Source organism: Camelus bactrianus, chromosome 10 (assembly GCF_048773025.1).
Source record: "Camelus bactrianus isolate YW-2024 breed Bactrian camel chromosome 10, ASM4877302v1, whole genome shotgun sequence".
Taxonomy (NCBI): Eukaryota; Metazoa; Chordata; class Mammalia; order Artiodactyla; family Camelidae; genus Camelus; species Camelus bactrianus.
Genome location: NC_133548.1, coordinates 10,012,114 through 10,020,000, shown reverse-complemented (window position 1 = coordinate 10,020,000; position 7,887 = coordinate 10,012,114).

Genomic DNA, 7,887 nt, shown 5'->3' with positions numbered 1-7,887 from the left:
TAAACAATCCTGTGGTTACCAGGGGAAAGGGAGTGGGAAGGGATAAATTTGGGAGTTTGAGACTTACAAATGTTAGCCACTATATATAAAAATAGATTTTTTAAACTTTCTTCAGTACAGCACAGGGAACTATATTCAATATCTTGTAATAACCTTTAATGAAAAAATATGAAAATGAATACATGTATGTATATGCATGAGGGGGACATTGTGCTGTACACCAGAAATTGACACATTGTAACTGACTATACTTCAATCAAAAAAAAATCTGTGCCCACTTTGGGGAGAGTATAGCTCAGTGGTAGAGTGTGTGCTTAGCACGCATGAGGTCCTGGGTTCAATCCCCAGTACCGCCATTAAAAAATAAATAAATAAACCTAATTACTTCCCCCAACAACCAAAAAAAAAAATTATGCCCACCTGATGTTTCATCTTCACTCACTCATTCATTCAGTAATTATTTATTGAGCAGCTCTTAAGTACCAAGTCTGGGCTCTAAGAATATAGTAACATACAAAACAGAATAAAGAAATCCTGTCCATGGGAAACTGACATCCTAGTCAGTGGGAAATAAACAACAAACAAGGAATCAAGTAAAATATATTAATATATTGTGACTAAAGATCAAGGAAAGGCTTTCTATCCAATTTTCCTCTAACGAAGTTGTGGGGTGATGACTGGGCATCATCCTTGCCAATCACATCTGCCCCAGAAGAAGATGCAAAAAAAGGCTACAAGAATTTCTCCCTTTAGATAGACACCTGATCATGAGAAAATACCTTCTGTTCCAGTTACTATTGCTGTGTAACAAGCATTCCCAAAACTTAGTCATATAAAACAATCATTTTCTTATGCTCGCAGATTCTGTGGCATAGAACTTGGATATGGCATAGTGGGGAGAGGTCGTCTCTGCTCTGTGACTTCTGGGACCTCTCCTGGGAAGACTCAGAGTTGGCAATTACCTGACAGTTGGAGGCTAGAATCATCTGGAAGCATCTTTGCTCATGCCTGTCAGAAGAAGTGTGTTGTCAGCTGGGATCTCAGGTGGGCTGTCAACTGGAACACTTTCACTGGACTCCACATGTCGTCTCTCCACGTAGGATGATTTGGGCTTCCTCACAGCATGGCAACTGAGTTCCAAGAGCGCGCATACCGTGAAAGCCAGGCAGAAGCACGTGGCAGACTTATGACCTAGCCTCAGAAGTCACATAGCAACAGTTCTGCCATAGTCCTTCTGCTAAGGCAATGACAAAGGTCCATCCAGGTTCAGGAGTTGGGAGGAGGGGGACACAGACCCCATTACTCCAAGAAAAAAGGTGAGAAGGTCACATGGGAGGATGAGCACATGGATGGGGGATACCATTGCAGCCAACTTTAGAAAATGCAATCTTCTACACCTTCCGTGTCTAACTTACAACAACAACAAAAAAGTAAGGTATCTAGATCCACCCAGAGTTTATCTCACAGGCAGAGAGCTAAAACCACTCAAGCAGAGAGTGATAATATCTGAGTGTTAGGTAACCTTTTATTTTGAGCAGAGTAACCCTTTGATTGATCAGCCTCTGCTCTGTGTGGAAAGCATACCAGTTCTCAATGACCTGAAATTTCTGCCTCGTGGCTTATTTTTAAAGAATTGAAAATTAGGCCTAGGCTAAAGAAAGGATTTATTTTTTTATTAAGGTTAAGTGCCTATTACCTAGAGGTAGAGAGGTGTGGATGAAGGCACACTCGCTTTGGAGGCAGAGTCCTGGATTTGAATCCTCTCTCTGCCTTTTCCCCAGATCCCTCTCCCTAGACATGTTCCTTCACCTCTAAAACACAGGGCAGTAGGATTAACTTCTTCAGGATGTTGCCATGAGATTAAGTGAGATAATACGGGCAAACACCCTCCATGCTTGGTAGCCGCTATGGACAGAATCTCTTATTCCAACTACCAGTGGAATTGGTATATTTTTGTGGGGGGGTTTAAATCCACAGCAATAAAATGTCACCTCATCAATATTGCTATAATGTTTATGTCCTCAAATTTTACCATAAATGATATGCTTTTAAATCTGTAAGCATAGGAAGGGGGCTTTTGGGGGGAAATGAAGTTTGTTTCCACAGGGATCCTTTGGGGATGAGATCCAAAATGATAAGCCTGGCTGAGCCACTGGGCTCTGGGAGCAGGAGGTTCTGGATATGCTGTGAGAACAGAGAAACAAGGCTGTTGGCTCAGGGGAAACCTCATCTCACCAGCTCAGTCAGATACGGGCCGGTTTTTGTCCACCACTACAGTGTGCAGAGGTGGAGAGAGAGCAGAGATTCCCCTGCCCCAGGGCCAGAAGATTCCCACCGGCAAACCAGGGGTGGGAAACTAGTTGGTCTGTGCTTCAGAAAAGGGGCCTCATAATTTGCATCTTGGTCACCAAGGCAGGGTCTCCAGGGGTTGCCATGGAGACGAGGCTGCCATATTGGTTGGGGGAGACGACCCTCGCTGGAGCAGATATGGCATCAAGAAGGGACCAGAGCTGCAGAGAAACCAAATGTTAGAGGAAATGAAAGGAGAGGGATAAACAAACGGAGAGGAAGGGAGGGGAAGTGACTCACTGTGAAACTCTGCAGTTATCCTGGTCTCAAGAACTGAGTTGTATGTATGGGCATGTGGCAGGGGCGGTGGTGGGGGGCTGCCTGTCCGTCAAGCTCACCTTCCATCACAAGGATGAAGCCCCTAGCTGTCACCCACTGACATGTGTCCAGTGTCTGGAGCTCTGCCATCTAAATCCAGCCCCATGAAGCTGAGACAGGTTCAATTTTGAGTAGAGAAGTTCTGAGTTCGGGTCCTGCCATTTAACATTCATGTGACTTTCAGCAAGGCACGTCATCTCTGCGATGCTATTTCCTCACCTGTGAAATAGGGAAGATGATTCCTGCTCAGCCTTCCTCAAAGGGTACTTTTGAGATTCACGTGCTCAGTATCTGTGCCCAAAGACAATGTAAGTGCCATCAAGGCAGAGACCACAACTGCCCCACTCCCAGCTGTCCTCCTAGTCCCTCTCATTGTAATGCAGTCAATCAATATTTGGTGAATGAGTAAATGGGAGGATGATGGAGAACTCAGCCCCTGTCCTGACTGGGAGGGGAGGGCAGGAAATTTCTCCCGTATCTCTCAACCCCTCCTGCAGGACACAGCTCTTCCAAGTGCGGTCCACACACTGGCAGAGGCATCACCTGGGAGCGTGTAGAAATGCAGACAGACCTTCAGGCCTGTCCTGGACCTACTGACTCATCATGTCTGGGGTTGGAGCCCAGAAATCTACATTTTAACGTGTCTTCCATGTGATTCTGATGCTTACCCAAGTTTGGGAAACATTGCAATTAGACACTTTGGGGTGAGGGTAAGATGGGGCATGAACAGCCATGCCTCGCTTCTTGGGGTAACTTCCTCCCACCTGGGGCACAGGTGTTCATTCCTCAACCCACCCCCACTGACTGCCTGCCTGCACAGGGCAGGGAAACACTGTGGAAGCTGGCAGGGGGTAGGGACGCAGGGAGAGGTCTTGCAATGCAGTAGCTTGTCTACCCCTTCCTGTGTCAGCAAAACCTGCGGATGCTGTGAGGGATCAGGAGATAAGCCTTGCAGGTACCCGAGAGCTTTGCAAAGAGGCCCCTTTATAATCCAATCAACTTCCTTGCACCCTGGCAATGCCCTGCATGGACAACTGGATGGCTTCACATTAGGGGTCCCAGGTGCTCCTCTGCTGAGGTCTTGCCCCCGCCTCTTGAGGATCCAAAATTCCTTGTGAGCTGTTGGGAACACACAGAAAAGATAAACCTCCAAGATAAGAGCCCATGATAAGAAGTGATGTGATAACCCCAGCCTTGCTGCAGGTTCTTGGTGGGCCTGATTCAAGATGCCCAGAGCAGCTGTTCACACAAAGGAGGCTGGGGGAGCAAATATTGAAGGAGGACAGCAAGGTCTTCAGAAAGGTCAGAACAAAGGGCAACAAGGCCAAATGACAAATCCTGCACTTGCCCAGAAAAGCCAACAGCTCACGTCCAGCATCCAGGGATCGGCAGCTGGAAGCAGATGGAGGGTATCAACTGGCGGCTCACCGCTAGGAAGAGGATGGGCACCTGGCCACACCAATAAGCATCACGGAGGACAGAGGTGACAAATCCACTCGGCTCCGGGGGACCTCAGGGAGCTCCGGATGCCACATCCTGGAAGATTGATTGTGTCGTCGTGGGAGACACAGCTGTAGGAGCAGACGTTCAGCCTGGATAAAAGACAATTCTGGGGGAGCTTCAGGAAGACTGTCTTCAAGTGCTTGAGACTTCTGAGTAAAAGAGAGAGCAGCCTGGACCCGTGTGACCCAGTGAAGGGCAGGCAATGGCAGCCCAACTCCCAGTAACGCCTCTGCCTCATCAGGGTCCTGCCCTCACTCCAGCCACACCTGGCGATGTCCCAGTGGCCGGATCCAACCTCCTAGACTGAGGAAATCCTTACATATTCTCAGCCCGTCTTCTGACCCTGGGGCGGGTGGATGTGAGAGCGAGGGCTTGGGTTTAGAGTCGTGAAGCCCCGAGATCCAGTCCTGCCCTTGCACCCTCTCCCAGCCTTGGATTTCCTTGTGGGTAACCCGAGGCTGTTCCTCCCTGCCCATTCATTCATTCAGTGAACTCTCAGCACTTGCTGTGATCACCCTCCTGCACCGACACCCTAAGGGACTCAATGAGCACCCAGGGGAGGCCTGGCACTTCACAAGTGCACAGTGAGTGACGCTGGCATTGCCAGGGCCTGTTTCCCAGCCATCTCTGATCTTGATGCTGAGCAGAGGACCACAGGGATACAGGCCCTGACATCTCAAACCTGACATGTCAAACCCTCTCAGCCCAGCAACTGTGGCTGGGTGGAGGCTCAATGGCTCAGCGAATAACACCTGATCCGTATCTTCTATCATCTGTAAGCACACGGTTTCCTTCAATCAGCAGATCTCAGGTTACATAAATCGAGGTATTGCCAGTTCAGCACACTCTGCCCCGCACATGCACACATGGGGCCTCAGCCAATCGTGGGGCAACCTGGCACCCAGCACCTCCCAGGGCACAAAGCAGGATCCTTGTGAGGAACGGGCAAAGGAGGCCCACGGGAGGCACCGTTGCTGGGCAACAAAACTTGCCAGCTCTGGAACTGCAGTCCTCGCTCCTGGATGTATAGCTGCGTGATTTTAGGCAAACACCTTAGACTTTCTGTGCCTTGGTTTCCTTACCTGGATGACAGGGAGATTTACTCTTCAAAGTTGTAGCTCTGAAATCAGAAGCCTACAGGTGGATCCCACCTCCACCATGTATCTGCTGTGTGACCTTTACAAGTGTCCCAGCCTCTCTGTGACTCAGTTTCTTTATCTGTGAAATGGGTATTGTTATAACAGCACCTGCCTCACAGTGTGGTTGTGAGGATTTGTACACAGAGAGCACTTAAAAGAATATCTGGCCCAGTAATTACTTGTCCCAGTGTTTTTGGCTGGTTCCTCCACAGCCAACTCTGAGACAAGGATCAAGTGCAAGTAGCCTATTCAGAAAATAAATCCAGCAATCCCACTCCTGGCCATATATCCAGAGAAAACTCTAATTCATAAAGATACATGCACCCCAATGTTCATAGCAGCACTATTTACAATAGCCAAGACATGAAAATAACCTAAATGCCCATCAACAGATGACTGGATAAAGAAGTTGTGGTATATATATGTACAGTGGAATACTACTCAGCCATAAAAAAGAATGAAATAACACCATCTGCAGCAACCTGGGTGGACCTGGAGATCATCATGCTAAGGGAAGTAAGTCAGACAAAGACAGACAAATACCATATGATATCACTTGTATGTGGAATCTAAACAAAATGACACAAAGAAATTTATTTATAAAACAGAAAGAGACTCAGACATCAAAAGCAAACTTATGGTTACCAAAGGAGAAAGGGGGGCAGGGAAAAATTTGGAGTTTGGGATTAGCAAATACAAACTACTATATATAAAAATAGACAAATAACAAGGACCTACCATATAGTACAGGGAACTATATTCAATAACTGGTAAGAACATGAAAAAGAAAATATATATGCATAACTGAATCGTGAGGCTGGGATATTTACAGTAGAAAGCCAAGGAGCCTAAGGCAACAGAGTCCTAACAGTGACTGTAATATCAAGCTTTTCTGAAAAATTCAGGTGTCTCCCCTGGGCCCCTACACACTATTTATAATCACAGTGACAAACAGCCTGGGTAGAAGCGGAGGGTTTCCAGGCCAGAGATCACTTGATGCCTATGTTGATCAGGGGTCTCCTCACCTGATCTGAAAATGTCTGTAAAGCACCTCCCACTCTCACACCACCTGGAGGGGACCCGAGATCACCCTCTGAAGTATGTTAAGTGGAATCGGCATAGGATCCAATCAGCATTTGAGAGTGATCCCTCCAGCTGGGGACACAGCCCTGGTAATGCACGCCAGGTATGGCTCTGTGTGGCAGGCCATTTGGGCTTCCTGGCTGGGACAGAGAATTTAAGGAACTGAGAGTTGGGGGTTGGAAGAGCTGGGCGAGGAGATGCAGTGGGGAGCTGCACTGCTGGGCAGGGGCACTGAGACCAAGCCTCATTGCAAGGACTTACTTGGTCCAGGAGCAAGGGGCCTGAGGGCGCTGAGCCTGTGAATGGAGCCTCTGAGAGCCACCAGGAAGGCAGGGACTGACACAGGTTTACAGCGCAAGGGTGCCACTGTTTCTGACAATATGGAAGGATAGTGGAGAAGCCAGGCCATCACCTTACCCTTAGAGAGGTGACTTCAACAGGTTCAATTCATCAGGACGCATTTTGGATGCTGTGTAGCACCAGCCAAGGGGTGAGAGGTCTTAAGGGATCTTCAGTCCACTTTTCCATCCTCCAGGAAACTTGCCTCAGTTTTCCACCTCCTCACCTCCTCACCTCCTCCCTGATCAGCAGTCAAGACACCCTGGGCCCCATCTGACTCTCTCACTTCTGCTCCAGAGTGATTCAGCAGGTGGGGGCTGTGCTCAGCACTGAGGCCCCTGGATGTCTGCCTGACCTTCTTCCTCAGCCCCCTGAGCACCATTGGACAACTTCCCAGGCCCTACTCATAACCCCTCAGCTGAAGAAACAGTGGTTTCTAAAAGAATCTTCTGGGACAACAGAACAGGGACCCTGGGATGCCTGTGAGCCATCCCCAGGAGGTTACAAGAAGACACTGGAAAAGATCTTCCAAGATGTTCTTCCTAAGAAAGTTACATGCTATGAGTAACTCAAAGCCATCGACTGGATCTATGCAAAGGAAGAGGGAGGCAGGTTCACACGCTGGGACAATGACCGCTGCCTTGGCTGAAAGAAAGCTCAGAGAGGATCCAACCTCTGTTTCTAGAACTGAGAGGGTATGGGGAATCGCTGAGGGCCCAGTATGCCAGAGGACAGAGGTGGTGCATCTAACCCTTACCTCAGCATCATATATAAAGCTGACAATGTTATAAAGGGAGAGCCGTAGATTTTTATACTTGAGCACAAAATGGGAGAAGAGAAAGCAAGGGTTACAATTAACACACAACTCAGGACCTGAGACTTCCCACCTCCAGGATCTTCCAGGTACCATTCACTCTGGCAGTTAGGAGTACTCCGATTGGGTCATTTTATATACAGTAAACTAGTGCAAAAACACCCATATTACAAATAAGAAAATTGAGGTCCATAAAGGGTATAACCTTTGCCCAATTGCACAGCAGTTAGTTAGAGGCAAAGTTCCCATCCAGCCTTGCCTGCGGGTTCCCTGGATCTCTGCTCTCCAATCCTCTGTTCCCCCGAAAATGCGCCCCCCCCCCTTCCTTTTTCGCCTGCACAC